Below are 26,767 nucleotides of genomic sequence, written 5' to 3'. Positions count from 1 at the left end.
TCCCCAGTGAGGAAACAATGAGGGCACCAGAAGGTCACCACAAATAGGAAGCAACTATGCTGCTTTGTGATTTAAAGTACTAAATGGTACACTTATTTCCATTAACTGCAATAGAGTGGTGTTCTCATGGGTGAAAATAGTGGGATTTTCATAACATCACTTTGGTCTATCTGGTTACAGAACCTGCTAGGTTTCCTGAGTTTTGAATGTTCCTGTAACATTGAGGAATTCAGAATATTCTGTACTTTATCTTCCTAGCTCCCCTGCACCTGATCTTTTTTAGTTAGAGACAAAGTCCTTATTCTTTAGTCACTTAGTTAAGAAATATTTACTGAGCCCTAGTGCACGGCTGACACTGTGCTTTGTACAGACATGTAAATGAAAAGAAATGAGCCCTGATGCCAGAGACCTAACAGTCTCACAAGAAAACCAATCAGAGTGATTAAATTCAATACAATCAGTGTCACCTGGGAAGTGAGGTCAGTGGACACAGGGAGCACGAAAGAGGGATGCGCCGCCAGCGATGAACTTCTAGAAAAGCTTCCTAGAAGACAAAACCAACCTGGGTCGAGTGAAGAATCGTGGCTGATCAAGGAGAGTGGGGTTGGAAGGGTATCCAGACAGAAGGGACTTTGTCTCCCAAAGATGCTGTCCAAAACCAACGTGCTCATACTACTTAGAAACTCAGCATGCAGCATGTATTTTGGAGTCAGACAACTTTTCTCCCAATTTTTTTCTGTCTCTTCATCTATTTTGAGGCATGATTAAGAAGGTGAAATGAGAAAATGGATGATGCGTTTCAAATGGTATCTGACACCAACAAGTTTTCATCAACTTGGAGACATTGGAGAATATGTCTGGGTATGGTCAGAGAAGAGCCCCTGAGTGTGTGTCTTTGTAAGACTGAAGACTTGCCTTATCTAATATAATGAACTATCCATCTCCAATTTGTTCCCCCAGAACCACTCATGACCCCTTGTCACCAGCTTCGTGTCCTGGGAGACTGGCCTGTTTGGACTCTAACAGACAGCTCCCTTGCTGAGTTCTAGCTAGGGCCCACAACAAAGAACATCATAGATCAGACACAAGAGTCAGTTTATGCTCCCTCCTCTGCAGTCATCTTGGGCTGCCACACCCTTGGCAGAAGGGCACAACTCCTGCCAAGTGGCCCTCTCTCTCCATTTTCCATATCTCTAGATCCTGGTAGCAGCCCCCTCCTTTTATCCCTCACATACCAGGATAAAAACAGGCAGTTGCTACAAGCCCCAGGACCTATATTATCTTGTGGTTTCCATACAACAGACCCCCCCTCACCTTTGTAAATGAATCTTTGATTCAATTCTTCTATAATCACTCAGTTTGAGTACACTATCTATTCTTTCTGGAACTCTGAACTTGTCGGTCCTACAAGTTCAGTTCAGTTCAGTCGCTCAGTCGTGTCCGACTCTTTGCGACCCCATGAATCCTAGCACGCCAGGCCTCCCTGTCCATCACCAACTCCCGGAGTTCACCCAAACTCATGTCCATCGAGTCAATGATGCCATCCAGCCATCTCATCCTCTGTCGTCCCCTTCTCCTCCTGCCCCCAATCCCTCCCAGCATCAGAGTCTTTTCCAATGAGTCAAGGACCTCTAAATAAGTGTGTTGACATGGGAATTCATTTTTAGATGCAGGAATAATGAATATATTTTGTTAGGGCTATTTTGACAAGGACATATTGAGGCGCTAAACCAGCTCAGAGTTGCCTGAGAGAGGTGAGGAGGCTCTCTTTCCCCACTAAGCTGAGAAAATTGAGAACAATGTCCAAATTTTATTCATCTTTTAATCCGTAGCCCCAGTATCTAGCTTAGAGACTGAGATACAGAAGGTATGCTCAATATATGTGTGTTGAGTTGGTTTTCACAGAATTGTCAATGGTTGGAAAAGAGGAGGGAGATAAAAGTTATATAACCATACTCAGATGCATATATAAACCACACTTATGACTTTTCACATTTCAAAGGGCCTTCACTTTGTCATTCCAATCTTGATTAAAACACCATTCTTCTGGAGGTCCACAGGAAAAACCCTTCTTCACTGTGTGGGATCAGGACCCAGAACTGGAGATGGGATGGGCGCTCTGCCATTGAATCAAGAACCTCAGAGCCAGATAGAAGCTTAAAGGTCATATGACCCCAAGGTAACTGCTTTTTTTTAAACTCCCCTGACTTGGATGATTATATTGTGACCAGGCTTTCGGAGTACAGAACTGGGAGACTAGATGGGTATCTGATGAGGCAGAATCTCAGTGGATGAGGAGGTATCCCAAGCAGCTATGAAAGAAATAATATCCCAGCATTGGGAAATGCAAAAGCACAGAAAATTTGAGTGACCCACCAAAGTGTTAGTTGGTGAAAGAAGAGAGTGCCTGGGGAGAGGGGTGAGCTATGAGCCAAAAAGGAAGCAAGGCCCAGCTCTTCTACCTTCTTAGCAATGACCTTGGGAGAGTCACTTCCCCTCTCTGTGAAGTAAGGAAGTGGGAGGGCTACCTCATTTCTAAATGCCTTTCTCTTCCATAAATCAACACTTCTAAAAATGCCTCACATTTCTGCAGCTCTTCACAGCTCATAAAGTACATTACCTCATTTCATTCTGTAGAACTAAAGGCAAAACTTGGCAGAATGCAGAGTTGACCTTACACTTTTCTGATGACTTTTCAACTGGAAGGCAAAATTCAAGCAGCCCCATGTTCTCATCTCTGAACCAGTCTTTCCAGTAACCTGTCACCCCTTGCTCACCACACCACACACACACACATTTTGTCAAAGACAAAATAATTCTTCCTATGAGAGTTCCCACATTTAAATTTCAAAAGGAGTCAGCTACACAACCCCAACCCAAACTAAAATGGTGAAGAGTAAAGGTCACTTGTGGTGCCTGGAGAGTAGGCAAATCTTACTCCTACCCTAAAAGTCCTGAGAGATTTGGGAATTCACCTAACATTCTGGTCCACAGAGGTATCTCTAACTGGGGATATGTGAGTAGAACGGGGTTAGAGAGAACTTGGCTTCCTCAGTTTAGAATTCTAAACGGTGTAATTGATCCAAAAGGGCCTTAATCACCGAGGCTATGTGGTAATGGTAAAAACTGAAAAGTTTATTTTAGTCTAGATCCTAACACTGCCCAGATTGGTAACCTAGAACAAGGTGACTAACTTCTTTGAGATCTATTCTGGCATTAGAAAATTAAGATTTTGGTTAGATGGTCAATAAGATGCCATTCCATTTATTGGTTATTCAACCATTGCACGTTGGTTGAACATTTACCCTATGGCAGATATGGTGAAAGACACTGGAATAAAATTGTGTTTATGTCAACTAAAATTAAATGTGAGAAAGACAGAGAGGAGTTCACATTATGGTTGGGAAGATAGATGTGCAAACAAATAAATGCACTATGCAATAATCATCATCTATAGAGGGGAAATGCAAGAGGAGGAATTCTTTCTGGTGGAAGGTCAGAGAGTCTTCAGAGAAAAATAAATGCTTAAGTTGGATCTAAAGGTGACTAAAGCTGAGGGGCTCTTCCCCCAACAGGGAGCAGAACGAATGAAGACAGGCTTCAGGAAACAGACTTAGTTGGTAATGTTTAGAAACCTGGATGATGAGAAAGGGCAATGGCTCCTGGAGATGCAGGCAGGAGCCAGGCTATGCAGAGCCAAGTCAGCCTGGGTGAGATGACCAAAAGTCACTCAGAGCTGTAGACAGGGGAGAAAAATGATTAGCTCTGCATTCAGTAAATGTCACTCTGGTTACCCTAGGGACTATAGCCAGGAGGAGCCCAGACCTGTGGGCAGGAGCTCAAGGATCACTATATGATGCCAGAGGAGTTAGAGTCAATGAAGGCAGCCTCCATGGAGATGAAGAGGAATGTGTGAAGTTAACAGCCTTTCAGGGAATGTGATGTGTGATTTATTTACTTAACAAACATTTACATAGCATTTACTATGTGCCAAGCCCTATTCTAAGCCCTCAAAAATATTATCTTGTTTAATCATCACATCAAAACTACAATGTTAGAATTATTATCCTATTCTATGCAATGGATGAGATGAATATGACACAGACAGGATAAGTCTTTTACCCAAGGCCCACATCCCATGAATGAATAGTTTTCCCCTTGAGTCTAGGTTTTAAACCACTAACTAATACCAGTAATAGAGCTTAGCTGCATAGTGGATGGATGGTCATGCCATTTACATCCTAACAGAAGAAAGAACAGATATTGGGAGAAAGACCGTGTTTGTTTCAGAGCATGTTATCAAGGCACCTGTGACATCATGGTGGAAAAGCCAATCAACGAGATGGGCAGGTGGGTGTGGGAAGAAAGAAGAGAGTTCTAGGCTGGAGATCTAGTTTTGGAAGTCGTTTGTTGGCAGTGGTGGCAATGGTCACCAATGGGCGACAGGGACGGTCCACCGCTATCACTAGTGTGGCCCATGTGACGTGGAAGGTGGCCTCCTCAAGTGCACAGCTGGTTCTGGTTGCATGTCAAGAACTAGTCTCCATTTCCTATGGAATGTTTCTTATTCTGCTAGTTGTGAACTAACTATTGTCTAAGGATACGGTTATTTTCACCCAAGAGTCATATTTGAAAGTATTCCAAAACACACAAAAGTATGAGCTGCTAAGAGAAAACAGGACTTTGATCTAGAATCTATACTAAGAACTCAAGGCAGATGAAACCTCTAGTAAGATCTGATTTCATAAAGTCCTTCTCTGTAATCCTGTTGTTTAATATTTAAAACCTACACGTAATAATTGGTACAAAACATAAGCACTATAATTCGGTCAAGCCAGTTCTATATTTACATTTCTTTTATTAAAAATTTAGTGAAAATGAATAATTGAAGAAACACCAGAGCTTAAAGACTTTTGCAGTGACAAGTTAAAGGTTGAACTCTGGCCTACTGAATAATGACTATATCCATTTAAAAACTAGGGTATATTGCTTTCAGAGTTCAAAGAATTCTAATATAATTTAATGGAAAGCAAAGACAACACTCACTGACTGCAGGCAAATCACTTCATTCTCATGCTGCTCAGTTTACTCTTCAGTCATCAGAAAGAAATATATTAAGCTTTTTAATATGTGTCAGGCACTGGACTATATGCTTTCTTTCCAGTCTCATTAACATAGCAGAAAGTGAAGAGGAACTAAAGAGCCTCTTGATGAGCCCGAAAGAGGAGAGTGAAAAAGCTGGTTTGAAACTCAACATTCAAAAAACTAAGATCATGGTATCTGGTGCCATCACTTCATGGCAAATAGAAGGGGAAGAAGTGGAAACAGTGGCAGATTTTATTTTCTTGGGCTTCAAAATCACTGTGGACAGTGACTGCAGCCGTAAAATAAAAAGATGCTTGCTTCTTGGAAGGAATGCTATGACAAACCTAGACAGCATATTAAAGAGCATAGATATCACCTTGCCATAAAAGGTCTGTCTAGTCAAAGCTATGGTTTTTCCAATAGTCATATACAAATATGAGAGTTGAACCATAAAGAAGGCAGAGCGCTGAAGAATTGATGCTCTCGAATTGTGGTGCTGGAGAAGACTCTTGAGAGTCCCTTGGACTGCAAGAAGATCAAACCAGTCAAACCTAAAGGAAATCAACCCTGAATACTCACTGGAAGGACTGATGTTGAAGCTAAAGCTCCAATACTTTGGCCACCTGATGTGAAGAGCCAATTCATTGGAAAAAATCCTGATGCTGGGAAAGATTGAAGGCAAAGGAGAAGGGGGTGACAGAAAATGAGATGGCTGGATGGCATCACTGACTCTATGGACATGAGTTTCAGCAAACTCCAGCAGATAGTGAAGGACAGGGAAGCCTGGTGTGCTGCAGTTCACGGGGTCGCCGAGAGTTGGACACAGCTTAGTGGCTGAAAAACAACAAGATCTCACAACTGCCAGGCAAAGGCAAAATGATTGTCCTCATTTTTTGGATGATGAAACCATAGTTCAGAGAGGGAAATTTACTTCCTCAAGCTCACTCAGTGAATAAATGACAAAAGTTAGGGCCCCGTGAACCAAGTCCACATTCACTTTAGGCAGTAATCAAAGTCTCAAACTCTATGGCCAGGTTATTTTCTTGATATTAACACTATCTCCTGCTCTCTGGAAGGCCTGCCAACTATTCTTCAACTACCCAATCTTTTCCATCCTTCTAGACATCTGGACATCTCAGGACCCACCTCCCCACCAACTCCAGCCCATACAGTTCCTGGTTTTGTTCCTTCCTGGTTTGACTGACTCATTTACATCATTCCCATTGTCATCTGGGACCCTGGGCTTCCCATGGGTAAGTCCTGCCTTTCCCACATCACTGTAATCCCTTTCAGCCTGAACTTACCAGTCCCTTGCATTGTGGGTCTCATGACTTGTTTAATAAATTATCCCAAATTAACTAAAAAGTGGTTGTTGGGGGGTCTCTGGGGGAGACCACTGTGTGTAGCACCTTCTTCTCTTCCTGAGTCTTGAACACATTGAGAAATAAGCAAAATAGTGGCATTGTGAAAGTAGCTCAGTCATATCTGACTCTTTGCAACCCCGTGGACTGTATAGTTCATGGAATTCTCCATGCCATAATACTGGAGCGGGTATCCTTTCCCTTCTCCAGGGGATCTTGCCAACCCCGGGATCGAACCCAGGTCTGCCCCATTGCAGGCAGATTCTTTACCAGCTGAGCCACAAGGGAAGCCCAAAATAGTGGCAGATGACAGTCAAAAGTTCAAGTTCAGTGCCTGAACTGATAGATAGGAGGATCAAACTGGCTTTCCTAGCACTGAAAACAAAAACCCTGGCAGCATAGCTTCAGTTATAACTCATTAACTGTGGGAGGCAGGCTTAGGTGACACTCATAGTGTGGTTAAGCAGAAGAGAAATTAACTGGGAAAAAAGGGGAGAACTCCCAGCTATTCTTACATAGTTTTTTCATAACATCTTGACATCTCTCCCAGGATATCGCAATTCCATAAGAAAAGGGACTAAGAATATAAATAGGTCAAAGTGTAAGGAAAAGATGTTCCCTTCTAACGGTGTTTAATAACTCACCAACTTTCCATGCAGTCTACATTTATTGAGTTGAAAAGAATGAAGAGTGACAGCATTGTTTATAAGACCTCTGTGAGTATCTGAAAAACATAAAGGACTCAGTCATGGTCATAATAATAACAATAGTAATTATTTTTATTATATTGATCACTTACTATTTTTAGAAATTATGCTATACTTCAAATTGCTGTAATTACTGTATGTTCAATCCCCATTGTACAGATGAGGCTTACCAAAATTAAATTTCCAAGGTCACAGATCAACTAAATGGTACAGTCAAGACTTAAATCCAATTTTTCTAACTCTACAGGTTCTGAATGAAGATAGCCTATAAGTAGCCATTACTACTGCTGCATACAAAATAAATAATTCTAAGACATCTGACCTTTGTGTATAATTCTCACATGCATAGCACATCAACTCTCTTCAAATATGGTTTACAGAGGTTATGTTTTTCTTCTTAATGTCTGACGAAGTGATTATCAACATCAATGACAAATATATACACAGGCTGAATAAAGGCAGTTATTGTATCATTTAAGTGTGATATCCTTGAAGTCCAAAGACCCAGTCTTAAAAGCCAGCTTAGAAACTTAGCAGCCACAGAGGGCTATTTTGAATAAATTACTTAACATACTAAATCTATTTTAAAAACAGATTAAACCTACCATAATGTTGTTATGAAGACTAAAATAGATGGTCTACATAAAATGCGCAGCACAAAGTCTGACATACAGTAAATACACAAGAAATTACTACTAAGAGGAAGGCAAACTGTGAGGTGATAGAGAATGAGGCAGAGAAGGAACAATAGCCAAACTCTGTCTCTGTGGTCTGTTTACAGGATGAGAATTGAGGGAGGAAAAGGAGGGAGGTGGAAGGAAGCAGAAGCTAAAGCAAGAACCTGTCAGTGTAAACTGTTTACACAGTACTGAGGGCATTGTAATTGCAGGAACCATGTGTTATTGGCTGTCTCACCAGTAACTAGCAGAGTGTATAACTCAGAGCAGGAACCCCATTAAACATATGAGAGGCAAGACCAGCCAGTCTCAAGATCATCCCAGACCCACTGTATTTATCAACTTCTCTGCTCCTGAGACCCTCCCTGACTCTCCATCTGACCTAAATTATGGGACCTTTTTTTTCACCAACGACATCAGAGAAGAAGAATACAGTCCTCTCCCCTGTCATCACTGCCTAAAGTATTTTGGAGCGCCCAGTGATCACTACATGCAGGATGCTTACAATTTCTGGACCTCAGCTTCCTCAACTGTAAAACAAAGGGTGGCCAATAGGGGTTCCTCAAGGATTTTGGTAGGAATATAATAATCAAAGCATTTAAACTGTTTGGCAAATTCATGGTCCTTCCTTACACACTCGTGCATCCTTCACAATAATCCTATAAGGTGGAAAGTAGGGCTTGTGTAGAGGGGCAAGCACTTATTGTTTAGTTAATGTGTCCCAACCCTTCCTACTGTGTTGTTGCTGTTCAAGGATTCAGTCATGTCTGACTCTTTGTAACCTCATGGACTGTAGCACACCAGGCTTCGGTGTCCTTCACTATCTCCTGGAGTATGCTCAGACTTATGCCCATTGAGTCAATGATGCCATCCAACCTTCTCACCCTCTATCATCCCCTGCTTCTCCTGCCCTCAATCTTTCCCAGCATCAGAATCTTTGCCAGTGAGTCACTATGCATCAGGTGGCCAAAGTATTGGAGCTTCAGCTTCAGTATCAGTACTTAGCATAATCTGTTTTGTGACTGTTGAGTTTAAGTTAACCCACAGTACTTTTTCTGTTTGCAAACAATATAGATGCTTAAGCATATGTATTTTAAAATCTCTTGAAGGAATGATGTTAATTTCCTGACTTGATATTGTATTTCATGGTTATACCATTTTCAATGTCTTTTTTTGAATTTGGCCCACAGCCCTGTCAGTCATGACTTAGTAACTGAACAACAACAGCTTATCACGATGAAGCAGAGCAGGCACAACGGTCACCACTTTGCAGATGAAGAAACACTCCAGAGTGATTGCAGGTCCTGCCTTCACCACTTGCTTAACTGCAAACCTGGGGCCAAACCCAATTCCCTTGATACAGAATCCCAGATTCTGTCCAATCTCTCACACTAGGGGGAAAGAAGTGATGAACACGGCAGTACCTCCAGAAGGGGACCATAGTGAGGGCACCTCTCTGGCACCACAAAATTACTCAACAGTGAGGACAACCTAACAGATGAAATCTTCAGCTTCCTGTAATAGTGAAGGGGAGATGCCATTAGTCCCATCTTACAGTGACAGCCCTCCCTTCCCACTCCTGTGGAAGTGGGGAGACTTCCACAGACTCAGAGATCTCAGAGATGAAGATCTCGGTTACGCTGGTGAACAGAACATGAGCTCCCCAGTCCTGGGGTCTCCAGCTGCACTGCTAGGGTCTGCTGGGGAGGAGGAGAAGTCTCAGCCTGACTCACCATCTCAGTGTCTTTTACCTCTCTGTGGACTGAGCTTCTGCCTCAGATTTCCATTCAGAAAGTTTTTGCCATGAATAATAAACAAATAGTTTGAAAATCACAAATCTTGTCCATGCTCTCAATTGATATTCTAATCTTTACAGCATCTGCAAGAATGTGTCCGAAGAATCTGACATTCCCCACTGATGGGAACATGGCAACTTCGGGAAGCAGTTCATGTCATCTTCAGCTGTTCGTTATTTCTTCTCTGTGTTAAGCAGTGATCAGTCCTGCCATGAAGCTTATTGCCCTTTGGTCTCAAGTTAGGGTGATATTCAAAATATTAACAACCTGCCGGGCTGACACAGTGCCTGCCATCTGTGTATCAGCCCTGGTCCAAGTCAAGCCCTAAGGCCATACAGAACAGGTGTAATTGCTTATCTGCAGGAGGCCCTTTTAGTAAGGTGAGTGGGGCTGGAGGGAGGTGGGGCACCTCAGTTCAAGGCACCTCATGATTGGCTGGGATTCCCATGACATTCCCTTTCCATGAGCATTCCTTGCTCTGAGCTGCTTTTTAGACTCCAGGAAAATCTGAAGAAATATATTTTGATCTTCACTAATGCTGATGTCACCAGCAGAGAGAGATCTAGTGTGATAAGGGGGAAGAACATGATGGTTTACTCATTCATTCAACAATTATCTACCCTATCTATTTATTGTACTTAATGTTATGCAAGACCCTTTGCCAGGTGCTGGAGATACACATGTATATTAAACAGATATGCCTTCATCCTCCAAGACACTTAAAGTTTACAGGCAAATATTTAGAGTATAATAAAATTGCTTTTGAACTCTAGCTTCACAAACTACAAGACAGTGACTTAACCTCCCTCCGTTTGCTTATTCATTTGTAAAATAGTAATGCCTATCTCATAGGATCATTGTGGTTTTAAGATGAGGTAACAAACTTAAAGACTCTAGCACTTTATAAACGGTGGTAGTTTTTCCTTTTATTTTTATCAATGTCACTTAAAAGCCTCTATTACAGTGGATAGCTTATGTTATGGTTTCAGAAGTGCTGGTTTCCTTCTTTTATATTTAATTCTTATTATTACTAAAATTTTATAGTAAATCTTAGGTTACATCTATATAAAGTATATATGAGTATGTGCACATCCTTGTAACCATAATACAGTTCAATACAAAGAACACTTCCAAGACTGAAAATTTCCCTCACAACCCTTCCCAATCAATATCCACTACCCCTCTCCAAAGATAAACACTTTCAGACTGCTATCACCGCCCATTAGTTTTGTTTATTCTTGACCTTTACTAAATGGAACTATGAAATAGTGTACAGTCTTCTAAACCAACTTTCTTCCATTCATTATCATGTCTAGAGATTTGTCCATATTATTATGTACAGCAATATGTCACTTTTTTTTATTACTGTGTACTTTTCCATCACATAAATTCACTCATCTTTTCCACTGCCATTAGACATTTGAGTTATTTGATTTGGCTATAATGAATAAAACTGCTATAAAAACATTCTTGTACCTGTCTTTTGGTGCACATGTGCATTCACTTTTTTGGAATATCTATCTAGGGGGTCTTAAAGGAAACATATGTTTATCCTTAGTATATTCTGCCAGTCATTTTTCCAACTTATCTATACCAATTCTCATTTTTAGCAGCAATGTGTAAGAGGTTGACATTGTCACCAACATTTTTTATTACTCACTTTAGCCAATTAGATGGATGTGTGCTGAAATACTATTGTGATTTTCATTTGCATTTTGCTGGTAAGTAATGATGTTGAATAACTTTGCAAATGGTTATTGACCATTTGTCTGTCCTTCTTATGAAATAACTGTTCAAGTCTCTAGCTCATTTTGAAATTGTGATATTTTTCTTTTGTTGTTTGGTTGACCTATAAGAACTGGTTGTGTCTTCTGGATGTAAATCATTTCTATAGAATTCTATCCAAGTGTGTGACTTGAATATTCACTGTCTTAATGGGCTTTTAATATACATAAATTCTTAATTTTAATAAATTTCAACTTATTAATCTTTTCTATTATGATATATACCTTTTATCTTAAATATTTTACTGATCTTCCTTAGAGTTTTAAGTGAAGAGCTTATACACAATTTTTAAACTCTTGGTCCTAGAATAAGTGTCCAACCCTCATTCTAGACTTTTAAAAGAAACTATCAATAAACTTTATAGATAGCATGATGGAAGCAGAACTTCACTAGACTCAAGAAAAAGTAGTTATTTCCATAAGCCCTTTGACTACTTCATTCAGTCAAAATACTAAAGAGTAGTTTAGCATAATAATTCAAAGCAGGAATCTATGCTTTGTTATGTGAGTTTAATGTCTAATTTTTATTTTCCTAGAACTTGAGTTTTGGTTTACATTAAATTGCAAAGAGCACTATTTAACTAGAACTGGATGATAGCAATGCTATTTGATCATCAAGTTTTCTCTCCTCCAGACTGAGCAATCATCAATCCTTCAACTGCATTAAGGGCACCCACCAAGCTGACTGCTCTTCTCTAGGGTGGTTTAGTCGCTCAGTCATGTCCAACTCCTGCGACCCTATGGACTGTCACCTGCCAGGCCTCTCCGTCCATGGGATTCTCCAGGCAAGAACACTGGTTTGCCATTTCCTTCTCCAACTCTTCAGTGGGTACCTTGCAAATTTTAATGTCCTTAAAATGAGTTGCTCAAAAGTGACTTCAACAATGCAGGTAGGTTTGCTCCTTGATTGATGTAAATTTGGCTCACTTCAGGATGTATTTGTCTTTTCAGAAATATTATATTAAATGTTTCAGAAATATATATAAATATTTTGGTTTATATTAAACCCAAGTTTAGTTAAACTCTTAGCCCGTTGTTCTCTGACTTTAGTGTACATGTACATGTAAAAATCACCTGGATGCTTGTTAGATTTCTGGATCTCAACTTAAAGATCCAAATTCTATCATGTGGCTCCAAAAATCTGCATTTTCTAACAATCTCCCCCATCACCAATAATTCTAGTTTGGGTGATTTGGGGGCTGTAACTTTGAGAAATGCTGCTTTAAATCTTTCTCACAGATTTTTAGTCAAGTCTTATCTCCTAATGGTGTTTTTTGTGCATTTGGATTTGAGGGTTCAAGTTCATAACTTTGCATCGATTCCTCTTAAATTCACCAGTGAGAAATTGTGGTGAAGAAAACACAAAGCATGGGCTTTGGAGATAAGAAGACTTGTATTCAAAACCTCCTCTGCAAATGCTGGCCTGAGTTTCAATTCCCTCAACTGTAGAATAAAAGAACACATTCTACCTGTGTTGTTGCAACCATCAGATAATCTACTTGCTGTAGCTACATGGTGTGGGGCTTACCAAAGGTGTTCCATTTATATTGTCTCTTAAGCACATTCCCTTACTAGTCCAGCATATGGACACCTTGGGGAAAACATATTACTACCCAATTAATTAATTCTTCTTTCCAGCCTCCTGTCATTGAAAATTTTGTTGACATTTTACCTCTATCTTCCTCTCAGTCAGCGATACCCAACCAGATGTGCATATGAAATTCCTCTGGGAGCATTTAAAAGTGCCAGATCCCTGGAATAAAAACCTCCAGAGGTCAAGCCTGGGAAAGAATTGGCTTCAAAAGCTCCCCAGATTATTTTTTATATACACCCTGATTAAAGAATCACTAATCTAAATAACTGATCATACTGTGGTTTACTATATGTCAAAGCCATAAAATGTGCTGACCTTTTGAGCCATCAAGACTCACTCCTAGAAATGGATGCTGAGGAAATAATCATAGATGAGGAAAAAGACTGGATTACAAGGATGCTTAATACAGATCTCTTTGTAAGTAGAATAAGAAGGAGGAACAGGAAAAAGAGATGGCAGAGGATTGAAGAAGTTGAAGGAGAAGGAGCAGTGAAAGGAAAGAAATTTATTGCCCAAAAGCGGGCCACCAGACACCCCCAAAAAGTGAATAAAATGTGGCACTCCTTCCTGCTCAGTATCACACAGCCCAAAAACAGACTGCTGCATTTTTTAATAGTGATTTTTCTGGGCTTCCCAGGTGGCTCAATAGTAAAGAATCCACCTGCCAATACAAGAGACACAAGAGACATGGGTTCAGAAAAGGCAATACTTTCTAGTATTCTTGCCTGGAAAATTCCAAGGACAGAGGGGCCTGGTTGGCTACAGTCCATTGGGTCGCTAAGAGTCAGACATGACTGAGCACTGAGTGCATTAGACACAGAATCTAATGTGCTACATATGAGAGATATAATCATATTTTTTCTTATTTAAAGCATAACTATGGGGGAAACACAATAAAACATTGGTAATAATTTTAACAGTAAGATTATAGTTTATTTTATGTTAAAATATTTTCTAATTTTTTCTATAAAAACATTCTTCTTAAATAAAACTTTAAAAATAAATATTATTTTTCCTGATAGGCTTTACATTAAAACAGTGAATACATACTGCCATAGACTCTCCAAGTCAATGTTGTTGTTGTTTAGTGGCTAAGTCCTGTCTGACTCTTTGCAACCCCATGGACCATAGCCCACCAGGCTTCTCTGTCCATGAGATTTCCCAGTCAAGAATACTGGAGTGGGTTTCCATTTCCTACTCCAGGGGATCTTCCCAGACCAGGGACCAAATCTGCATCTCCTGCATTGGTAGTCAGATTTTTTACTGCTGACCCACTAGGAAAGCCCCTCAAGGTCAATATTCCTCCATTAATCAGAATTATTTGGCTACCCTCATTTCATCTAAGGAGATTATCTGTTTATTGAGAACAGGCTAAGTACCAGTGCTATGTTAGGAGGTCTTATGGACATTATTTCAGATGATCTTCAAAACAGTCTCATGTAGTGTATACTATTATTATTCCCATTTTACAGATGAGAAAAATGAGACCTAGGTATATTAAGTAACTTGAAAAGAAAAATGTTAGTCACTCAGTCATATCTGACTTTTCGCGACCCCATGGACTGTAGCCCACCAGGCTCCTCTGTCAATGGGATTTCCCAGGCAAGAATACTGGAGTGGGTAGCCATTCCCTTCTTCAGGGTATCTTCCCAACCCAGGGATCAAACTCAGGTCTCTTGCATTGCAGGCAGATTCTTTACTGCCTGAGCAATCCAAGGTCAAAAGCAACCAATGGGAGAAATGGGGTAGAGGGTACATGAGATAGAGCTGTTTTCTCAGACAACTGGGGGTGAACCTACAAGTATCTCAAAATAAAAAGTTTAATTTTTTTTAAAGACAAGTGATTGGCAGAGCAGGGATTCGCATGCGACCCTGAGCGACTCCAGCTCCTCTACTTCTCCAGTCACACGAGCACTAAACTGGTCCCACTTTGCTGTCCTCTGATCTCTCCTTCTGCACCTTGTCCGCTAAGATACTGAGTAACGTTTTGCAACTTTGTGAAAGTCCACCCCATTATGCTTTGCAGTGTGACTGCTTACTCCATTTGCGAAGGCCTTTTGCTGGATCTGCTGGAAGCAGCAGAGGGCTAGCCTATGGGTTTTGGTGCCAAGAAGGAGCAGAATAAAGGAGGTAAGAGTCAATGGGCATTTTGCCTGACTAAGGACTCTGGGATTGGACCCTCAATAGATATGCAAATTGAATTCTGTGTAATTTGTGCTTTTCAATAACCTCAGCATGTGTTGGATGTGTACAAAAAGAACTGTAAAATAAAATTGCAGACAAAAGGGGGAGTCAGAACATAGAAAGGGGAAGAATCGGTTTATTCCACAAGCCAAACAAAGGGTCATAATAAATTCGCCAGCCATTAGTTTTTTGGTTGCATGGAACAAAGAGCTTGAAATGAAATGGGGGGGAATCACAGTTAACTGTTACGCGGCTGGCCTGCTTCCATTTGGCTGACCAAATAGATCACGGGATGAGCCCAGGAGCTGCCTAGGGGCATTTGCACCTCTATGGGACAGCCCCCACCAGTTTGCAACCCAGCTGTGGCTCTTCCATATGGTCACATGCCATTGGGGCAATTTTTCCTTAGGAAAAGCAGGTAATAAAAAGATCCAGTTGTGTTTTAATCAGTCATCAGTTCATCCATAGTTAGATGCTTCCAAAAGAATTATAAAACATACAGGGGGTGAAAAAAGAAATACAGAGATGCAAAGTTAAAAAGAGAGAGAGAGAAAGAGAGAAACATGCAGAAAAAAACTGAAAGAGAAGCAGGAAAGAAAAGAATAGAGGTAACTGACAGAGAAAGTTGATAATAATGATCAGAGACACTGTTGCCAGTGCTGCCTTTGGCACCAGCAGTGCCATCATTTTTTAGTATTGTTATGGCCTCAAACCTAAGGGCAGCGTTCCCCCAAGAACAGAGCTCTGCCAGCTCTGCACACACCTCCCAGGAGCCCTCTGAAGATCGCTATGAAACTGTTGTCTTGGCTGAGCATGTCTTAATCACTGAGCTTCCCACCTTAGTTCTTAGCTATTTGAGCATCCTTCCAATAGGCTCCAAGGTCCTTGACAATGAAGTCTAGAGATCAGATACATATTCTAAATGACAAGCATCAGACCAGACCCATTTTAGATACTTAAACAATATTTAAAAAGTGAATGAGTGTGTTTTAAATGGATGAATGGATAGATGGATGGATGGGTGTATGGATAGATGGATGGATACCAGACACCCTAATACTCACATGAGCCCAGTAGGTTAGCTGTTATTAATCTCATTTTACAAATAAGGAAAGTAACATCCAGGGAAATCTGAATCTATCTGATTCTTTATCCTGTAAAACAGCAAAGAGTTCTCAGACATATTGAGAAACAGAGGGGTACAAAGGTTAGGAGAGGTTTAGGGAACAAATGAATAGGGGAAAAGGAAGGAAACGGGAAGAAGAAAGATGAGGGAGAAGTTGGTGCAGAGCAAAAAGGGGTCCTGCTTGATGCCCTCAAAACAGAGGACAGGGCTTTAGCTTTGTTTGAAAAATGAGTAATAAAGTCTGGGGTGAGCATAAGCCAGGACTGGATGACATCATATTAGCACAGAATCAGGAGTTTAAGGGAGACTCCTAAATCCTATTTGGCTCTGACAGCAGGTGGACTGGGGTTGGGGATTTGCGAACTGGCCAAGGTCATCTGTGGTAGCCCTAATGCAAAGTGAATGTCAACAGAGATTTTATAATAAACACAAGTGCTCAGAGATTCTGGTGTCCACATTCACAAGAGGAAGATAGGAAGCCAGTTTTGCTTGAGTGAGGCTGGATCAACCTTGCTCTTAAAGACCTAGGTCCCATGGACCCTGCTTGCCATAATTTTCAGAGTAATATGATTTTTGACAAATTCATTAGGCAATAAGACATGACAGACTGTAAATTGCTCTGCTGTTAATTTGCGTCCACTATATTGTTAGGCACCCAGCCAAAGCTTGGTCCTATCTGAAAGCAGAGATATAAATTGCTGTTGTGTAACCACAATCTGGAAAGCTTTGTAAGGATCAGAGAATGATCAAATCCAAGACTCCTCAATGCTGAATGAGAATTCAGCCCCTTACTCGGGCCTCAACTTCCCCTGAGTGCCCACTCTGGTACAGCCATGTTCCCTGAAGAGAGCTTATCAGAGCATTGGGAATATAGACAGCTTTCTTTCTATAAAGGGATAGGCTCTGCACCAAAGGTAAAACATCATTATTTACAGAGTACAGGAAGAGAAGTGATCAGTTCTACCACAGAGATTAGATGAGAAGGTCATAGAAGGTTCCAGAAAGATGATTTTTGAATTAGGTCCTAAAATAAACACAGACATTCCTCAAATGGAAAAGGATGGAAGTTCTTTGCAAGAAAATCTCACAGAGGCATGAAAGTAAGATATATTCAACGAGTCTGAGCAATTTGGTGTGACTTTAACCCAGGTTGCATGAGGGAGAATCATAAGCAAGTTATATGGCAAGAGAGGAAGTTTGGGTCAAAGTGAGAAGTCTTAAACTTCATACTAAGAAAGAAACTGAAGTCGCTCAGTCATGTCTGACTCTTTGCTACCCCATGGACTGCAGCTTACCAGGCACCTCCGTCCATGGAATTTTCCAGGCAAGAGTACTGGAGTGGGTTGCCATTTCCTTCTCCAGGGGATCTTCCCGACCTAGGGATCAAACCCAGATCTCCCGTACTAAAGGCAGATGCTTTACTGTCTGAGCCACCAGGGAAGCCCTCATACTAAAGGTCTAGGAGTTTATTCAAGTCATCTTCTCTGCATTATCCCATTCCCACTACCTAATTCAGGCTGTTATTGTCACATTTAAAAATTGAAGGCTTCCATTGAGAGTGACTGTCTGGAATCATTAGTTTTTAAGAATATAAACCCTGAGGCTGGTACTCTATGTTGATAATTTTTAAGCAACAAACAATACTAAAAAGAACAATAGCTAGTATATATCAATTGTCAGTCACAGTCATTCCTGGATTGGAGCGCTGGATCAGAACACAATCTCTCAAAAGCTACTTTTAGTGGAGAGGTTTTCCAGGCCAATTTCCTCCTAATCCAAAAAAATACGTTTAGATCTCTTCCTTTCTCTATCGGCATCTAGGGAAGGATGAGACAAGCCTTGGTTTTGGAAAAACACGAATCCCCAGGTCACCAGCTCTGTTCCCTATTTATTCAACAGAGTCCTTTCCATACACCCCCAGACTGAGTTAACAGATTCAACACCATGGACTTGATTCCACTTTAAGTTTTAACAGGACTTAAGGAAAGGAAAATAAAGGGGAAGAAACTAGAAGACTGACTTTCCAACCTGTGGCAGCAGAATTGAGGGAAATAGACTATGAAAAGAACCAGGAGGCTAGGGTTTTACTCCACCTTCTCACTCAACAGCCCTGTGGACTTCAGCAAAGGTGGCCTCACCTGTCTGGGCTACAGGGAATTAAAAGGAAATCATGCATATGGAAACATCTGGCACAGAGTAGGCCCTCAGAAGATGCTTATGGAATCTGAATCTACAGTACAGAACCTGAGAAATACATAGCATTCATATGGGAGATGTCAGATATATCGGGAAAGGGCCTTAGACCCAAGGAATAAGCTCAATGAAATCATCAGCATGATGTGTTGGTATTGTGGGGTGATTTTTAGTACTTTGTCCAGTTATTTTCAGTCCCTTGAGGCCTTTATCAGTTTCCACGCTATCCCAATGCTGTTCGTAAAGTTGGCACGCTTTATGAGTCTTCATCAACCTGCACACAGTGAGACAGGTCCCAGGAGGTGGAGGAAAGTTCTGTTTCTTGTGAAACTAGCTATGTGTGAAACACATGGAGTCCTTGGGGATTCCTGACATGATTTAGACGTTCTTTGCCTGCCCACTGCAAGAGGCTTTATACGGGAAAGGCATCCTGTCCTCTCACTAACTAATGAAAAGCAGACAAGGAACGATAGAAAGAATGCTGGTCTTGATCTCAGGAGGCCTCACTCTGGAAGCGCAGCTCTGTCACCTGGGAGACCTTGGGCAAATTAACTTTTCTGAGCCTCAGTTTGCCTGCCTAAAAGGTAAATAATAGAACTTACTATTTGGGATTTTTTCTGGACTCAGATGATATAATTTATGTGCAAGCACTTTGCAAATTGTAAAGTGCCAACAACTGTGTGTTAGAACTCTCATCATTGTTATTTATGGTGATGGAGCATATAGGCTTTGCAGCCAGTTAAACCTTTCAGTCTTCATGTCCCCATAACCCCTTAGCTACTGTCTCTATCATTCTGGAAAACATAATTCATTTCCAAAAAATTCAAATGGGGTGATTCTAGTGAACCCGTATTTAGAAAGGTGTAGGGAGAGCTAAGGGAGTAAACAAAGGATGATGAAGTACCAAGAGGCCAGCAAGAGCTGGAAGCAGTCACTCCCCACTTACAGATGAAAGAAAGAGCAACAGTTTCTGCCAGAGCTAAGAGATGAGGACTGAAGCCCTAAAGGAGGAAGGCCTGGCTGGAGGGTTGCAGCTATTGCCAGATTTGGGGCACCAATACAGGAGAGACTTCTCTCCTTTTGGTCACCAGTCTCCCATTGGTTAAACCTACTCAGAAGGCAACCAGCAACAGTTCCCAAATAATGCAATCCACAAGGTCAAACTCTCAAAGATTCAAGTCTTTGTGGCCATCTACTATCTCCTATACCCTACTCTTCATAGTGTTTTGTATGTGACATCTAGATAGCACAGCTGGTAATTATGAACTGGATTCTGAATCAAGGTCTGTATTCAAATCTTGGCTCTGTCATTTGCTATATGATCTTATGGAGATTTGTTTAACCCATCAGAACCTCAATTTTCTCATCTGTACAAGAGGCCTTATGAGAGTGCCAATTTCAGGGGATAGTGAGAGTATTAAATTCACAAACTGGTAAGGCACTTTCCAAGGTACATATTAAGCATTCTACAAATATTAAAGATATTGCTGTTTAACTTTCTACAGACCTTTTTTTTTTTTTTTTTTACTATCCCCCCCTCTCTCCCAAACCTCTTCACTAGAAACCCTTCTCCATGGAAACCTTACCCTTTTGCATCTTTAACCTGTTTAATAATGCTACAATTTTTTATCCTAACTGAAACATGGATCTCCCTGGTATACTTTTCTAATTTGTTTGACTTATTGGCAATATCTGTATTTTGATCACTCATTCCTCCTAGGAAAGCCTTCCTCCCTTGGCTTTGGTGTTACTATCTCCAGATTTTCATCTTGATTGGATGGACCATGTCCTAAACTGAATTTATTTTCTTTCCCAAAAAACACACTCCTCTCCTCTTAACTTAATTAATAACACCCACATTATCCAATTGCTTAAACCTGTATGCTTCACCTCTTTCTTACTCCTTATATCCAATAAATCATCAGATCAGATCGGTCGCTCAGTCGTGTCCGACTCTTTGTAACCCTATGAATCACAGCACGCCAGGACTCCCTGTCCATCACCACCTCCAGGAGTTCACTCAGACTCACGTCCATCGAGTCAGTGATGCCATCCAGCCATCTCATCCTCTGTCGTCCCCTTCTCCTCTTGCCCCCAATCCCTCCCAGCATCAGTCTTTTCCAATGAGTCAACTCTTCGCATGAGGTGGCCAAAGTACTGGAGTTATAGAGCTCCATATATTAAGCCTCTAAAATGTCTCTAGAATCTATCTTCTCTTCTCCATCCCTAAGAGTACCATATTCATGAGTCGTTATCATCTCTTGCCACTTTATTGCAATAATTTCCTATGTGGCCTCATTGCCTTTTGTCTTTCTTTCTCTACCCATTCTTCACACTGTAGTCAGAAAGCTTATTCTATAAACAATACTTTCTCATGCCCTCACCCTTATTAAAACTCCCTTAGTGATTTTTCCACTGCCCATATTAGAAAGCCCACTCTTGTAATTTCTAGCAAGACCCTCTAGACCTAAACCCTGAATACTCATCTAGAGACACTCTTTTCTCTCACTCAACTGCGATCGTAACAAATGAGTTGCAAATCCCTCAGTTCTCAAGCTTCTCTCTCCTCTGGGTGGTATACATGCTGGCCAGGACCCTCCATGCCCAAGTGGCCCCTGAATAATTCTCACTTGCCCTTTGTATCCCAGCTTGGATGCCACTTTCTCTAGTAACCATTCCTGACCCTGAAATTCCAATTTAGCGGCCCGCCTAGGTGTGCCACCATGACTTAGGAATGCTGTTCTAGGTAGGCAGTTCTTCATACACACTGTTTAACCTTTGCGTTCAGTACCTGGCACTTTTGAATAAGGGAAGTTTCAGCATGACAATATCGTCACTGCTCAAAAAAAGTTCTTTTGCATTTTCCATAACATCTTATGGAAAAGCCCAAATGAAGTTTTTGGCTAACCCAATACACCACTCTAACCCATTGATTGAGAAATTGTATGGGGCCTGAAGTAGTATGGTGTAAATAGAAAAATGTTTCTATCGAGACATCCATGTTGTTATTTTTAAACAAATATTAAACATCGTACTATGTGCAAGCCCAGTGCTAGATTCTGATGAAACTGCAACAAACAAGACACATTTCCTGTCATCAAAACCTCACCAGTTAGTGGGGTAAACAGACAGGTAAACATATATCTACAATTTGGTATGATAACTTCTTGGACATAGGAAAACATAATAAGTATTTTTGAGCACTTTTAATAATAGCAATCGCCTATATGGTTATTGTGAGGATTGAATGAATTCATGCATAGGAGGCACTTACAGCAGTACCAAGCACAAGTGGTTCTTATGCATTTATTCACTCAATCCTCACCTCAACCATGGGACATGAGTACTATTATTAAAGCCCATGTCACAGATGAGAAAACTAGGGCACAAAACAGATAAGCAACTTAGCACGGAGCCGGCATGCTTTCCTGACAGTACTTGGCTCTAAACCTGGCCGTCAGATTCCAGAGCCCAGAGGATTTAATCCTGTCTGGGGGCAAACACCCAAAGAGCTGTGGGAACAAAGAAGAAGGGAATCTAGTCCAGCCTGGGTTCCAAGAATGGCACACATTTCCTGTCTGGCTTACATAATTCGATCTCCATTGAGGCTTATACTAAAATGAATACTCAGCTCTGACCTCCAGTGCCTTCACCCCAAAGCAGAGCTGTGCATGAAACCGACACAGTGGATTTTGTATCAGTTCATCATGTTATTAGTCAGTTATGCCTTGGGAAGCTGACAAAGGAGCAGATGTTAGGAATATTATACGTAGTATAACTATAATAATGATGTGCAGTTGTCAAAAGCATCTATTTTCTTTGTTAAAAAGAAGAGCATTTTATGTGGGAAATTTCTTACAGAGTCAGTTTTTCAGCCGAGGGCAAGAGGAGAGAGTAAATATGAAAAGCCCAAGAAAAAGGTAGATGGAAGCGGAGAATGAATGTTTAGTCTATGTCTAATAGTCTGCAAAGAACATGTGCAATTTGGGAAGATTATAGGGGGAACTGCCAGAGCCAGGCAAACTCTAAGGTATGTACACTACGCATTAGTAAAGGATCATCCAGCGCTCACTGAGCCACATTTCCCTTCTGTTTGCCCAAGTGGAATGGCACACAGAAGAAAAGAAAGGGCAACGTATCTGGTAAGCACCTACTATGTGTCAGGTGCAACCTTCCCCTTACAGTTATCAGTTAATCCTCAGGAAATTATACAAGAGAAATATTTTTATCTCCTTCTTGCAACTGAGCGATTGAGGCTTGAAAATTTGCCCAAATTGTGCCTATAAATTGCACAGTCAAAATGAAAATCCACTCCTGACTACCAGTAAAGCCCTTTCAACTCTTACTGCTCCCCGACCCTGAAAATTTTTAGGACTCTTTGATCATGCCTCACATAACCTTTAGGTTGGCACTTCCAAGGTCCATGAGGGAAGGGACTGTCATTGAATCCCAAGTACTACATTTAAAGTATCTAAACTACAATGGATGTTCAATAATTTTTTAAATTCTTTAATAGACTTTATTTTTGGCATAGTTAGAGGTACACAGCAATATAGAGAGGCAGGTAAAGAGATTTCACATATATCTCCTGCCCCACACCCCCACAGGCTCTCTCACCATCAACAACCTGCACGGGAATGGTACATTTGTTACAACCAGTGAACAAACATTGTTACAACCTAAAGTCTGCAGTTTACATTAGGATCCACTCATGGTGTGGTACAGTCTACAGGTTTTGGCAAACATATAATGACATGTATCCACCATGATAGCATCATACAAAATAGTTCCACTGCCCTAAAAGTCTTATTTTTCATCCTATTAATGCCTCCCTAGCCCTTAACCCTTGCAACCATTGATTTCTACACTGTATCCATAGTTTTGCCTTTTCCAGAATATCACATAGTTGGAATCACCCAGTATATAGCCTTTTTTGCCTTTTTTTACTTGACAGTATACATGTAAGTTTCCTCCATGCATGTTTACAGCATGATACCTCAATTATTTAGTGTTGAATAATATTACATTATCTGGGAATACCACAGTTTACTTATCCATTCAACTACTGAAGGACATCTTAGTTGCTTCCAAGTTTTGGCAATTATGAATCAAGCTGCTATAAATATCTGTGGGCAGGCTTTCCTGTAGACATGAATTTTCAACTTTTTTAATTAAACTCCAAAGAGTATGATTGCCAGATCATGTGGTAAGAGCATGTTTAATTTTGTAAGGAACTGCAAAACTGTCCTCCAAGATGACTGTACCATTTGCATTCTCACCAGCAATGAATGAGAGTTCCCATTGCTCCACATCCTCATCAGCATTTTGTGTTGTCAGTGTTTCAAATTTTGCCCATTTTGAACTGTGGTGTTGGAGAAGACTCTTGAGAGTCCCTTGGACTGCAAGGAGATCCAACCAGTCCATTCTAAATGAAATCAGCCCTGGGTGTTCTTTGGAAGGAATGATGCTAAAGCTGAAACTTCAGTACTTTGGCCACCTCATACGAAGAGATGACTCATTGGAAAAGACTCTGATGCTGGGAGGGATTGGGGGCAGGAGGAGAAGGGCATGACAGAGGATGAGATGGCTGGATGGCACCACTGACCTGATGGACGTGAGTCTCAGTGAACTCCGGGAGTTGGTGATGGACAGGGAGGTCTGGCATGCTGCGATTCATGGAGTTGCAAAGAGTCAGACACAACTGAGCGACTGAACTGAACTGAACTGAATATGCTACTGGAGATCAGTGGAGAAATAACTCCAGAAAGAATGAAGGGACAGAGCAAAAGCAAAAACAACACCCAGTTGTGGATGTGACTGGTGATAGAAGCAAGATCTGATGCTGCAAAGAGCAATATTGCATAGGAACCTGGAATGTTAGGTCCATGAATCAAGGTAAATTGGAAGTGGTCAAATAGATGGCAAGAGTAAACATTGACATTCTAGGAATCAGCGAACTAAAATGGACTGGAATGGGTGAATTTACCTCAGATGACCATTATATCTACTACTGTGGACAGGAATCCATTAGAAGAAATGGAGTAGCCATCATGGTCAACAAAAGAGTCTGAAATGCAGTACTTGGATGCAATCTCAAAGATGACAGAATGATCTCTGTGCGTTTCCAAGGCAAACCATTTAATATCATGGTAATCCAAGTCTATGCCCCAACCAGTAATGCTGAAAGCTGAAGTTGAACGGTTCTATGAAGACCCAAAAGATGTCCTTTTCATTATAGGGGACTGGAATGTAAAAGTGGGAAGTCAAGAAACACCTGGAGTAACAGGCAAATTTGGCCTAGGAATACAGAATGAAGCAGTTCAAAGGCCAATAGAGTTCTGTCAAGAAAATGCACTGGTCATAGCAAACACCCTCTCCCAACAACACAAGAAAAGACTCTACACATGGACATCACCAGATGGCCAAAACTGAAATCAGATTGACTATATTCTTTGCAGCCAAAGATAGAGAAGTTCTATACAGTCAGCAAAAAAAAGACCAGGAGCTGACTGTGGCTCAAATCATGAACTTCTTATTGCCAAATTCAGACTGAAATTGAAGAAAGTAGGGGAAACCACTAGACCTTTCAGGTATGACCTAAATCAAATCCCTTATGATTATTCAGTGGAAGTGAGAAATAGATTTAAGGGCCTAGATCTGATAGATAGAGTGCCTGATAGACTATGGACGGAGGTTTGTGACACTGTACAGGAGACAGGAATCAAGACCATCCCCAAGAAAAAGAAATACAAAAAAGCAAAATGTCTGTCTGAGGAGCCCTTACAAATATCTGTGAAAAGAAGAAAAGCGAAAAGCAAAGAAGAAAAGTAAAGATACACCCATTTGAATTCAGAGTTCCAAAGAATAGCAAGGAGAAATAGGAAAGCCTTCCTCAGCAATCAATGTAAAGAAATAGGAGGAAATAATAGAATGGGAAAGACTAGAGATCTCTTCAAGAAAATTAGAAATACCAAGGGAACATTTCATGCAAAGATAGGCTAATAAAGGACAGGAATGGTATGGACCTAACAGAAGAAGATGATATTAAGAAGAGGTGGCAAGAATACACGGAAGAACTATACAAAAAAGATCTTCATGACACAGATAATCATGATGGTGTGACCACAAACCTAGAGCCAGACATCCTGGAATGTGACATCAAGTGGGCCTTAGGAAGCATCACTATGAACAAAGCTAATGGAGGTGATGGAATTCCAGTTGAGTTCTTTCAAATCCTGAAAGATGTTGCTGTGAAAGTGCTGCACTCAATATGTCAGCAGATTTGGAAAACGCAGCAGTGGTCACAGGGCTGGAAAAGGTCAGTTTTCCAATCCCAAAGAAAGGCAATGCAAAGAATGCTCAAACTGCTGCACAATTGCACTCACAATTTTAATAAGCTCAGTTCAGTTCAGTCACTCAGTCGTGTCCGACTCTTTGCAACCCCATGAATGGCAGCACACCAGGCCTCCCTGTCCATCACCAACTCCCGGAGTTCACTGAGACTCACGTCCATCGAGTCCGTGATGCCATCCAGCCATTTCAACCTCTGTCGTCCCCTTCTCCTCCTGCCCCCAGTCCCTCCCAGCATCAGAGTCTTTTCCAACGAGTCATCTCTTTGTATGAGGTGGCCAAAGTACTGGACTTTCAGCTTTAGCATAATTCCTTCCAAAGAACACCCAGGGCTGATCTCCTTCAGAATGGACTGGTTGGATCTCCTTGCAGTCCAAGAGACTCTCAAGAGTCTTCTCCAACGCTACAGTTCAAAAGCATCAATTCTTCGGTGCTCAGCTTTCTTCACAGTCCAACTCTCACATCCATACATGACCACTGGAAAAACCATAGCCTTGACTACACAGACCTTTGTTAGCAAAGTAATGTCTCTGCTTTTGAATATGCTATCTAGGTTGGTCATAACTTTCCTTCCAAGGAGTAAGCGTCTTTTAATTTCATGACTACAGTCACAATCTGCAGTGATTTTGGAGCCCAAAAAAATAAAGTCTGACACTATTTCCACTCTTTCTCTATCTATTTCCCATGAAGTGATGGGACCAGAAGACATGATCTTCGTTTTCTGAATGCTGAGTTTTAAGCCAACTTTTTCACTCTCCTCTTTCACCTTCATCAAGAGGCTTTTTGTTCCTCTTCACTTTCTGCCATAAGGGTGGTGTCATCTGCATATCTGACGTGATTGATATTTCTCCTGGCAATCTTGATTCCAGCTTGTGCTTCTTCCAGCCCAGCGTTTCTCATGATGTACTCT

The 26,767-nt window shown here is 41.0% G+C and overlaps 1 long non-coding RNA gene across 1 annotated transcript in view; it reads right to left on the bottom strand.

The window, feature by feature from the left end:
* LOC133244508 (uncharacterized) overlaps window positions 1-26,767 on the bottom strand; it is a 164,641-nt gene that overhangs the window by 9,403 nt on the left and 128,471 nt on the right. Inside the window, exon 2 of the long non-coding RNA XR_009735427.1 lies at window positions 7,091-7,170. This is a non-coding gene — a long non-coding RNA (uncharacterized LOC133244508). The remainder of the gene's footprint in view (window positions 1-7,090; window positions 7,171-26,767) is intronic.

This window comes from Bos javanicus, chromosome 3 (assembly GCF_032452875.1).
Source record: "Bos javanicus breed banteng chromosome 3, ARS-OSU_banteng_1.0, whole genome shotgun sequence".
Lineage (NCBI taxonomy): Eukaryota > Metazoa > Chordata > Mammalia > Artiodactyla > Bovidae > Bos > Bos javanicus.
This window is presented reverse-complemented; position numbering and strand designations above follow the sequence as displayed.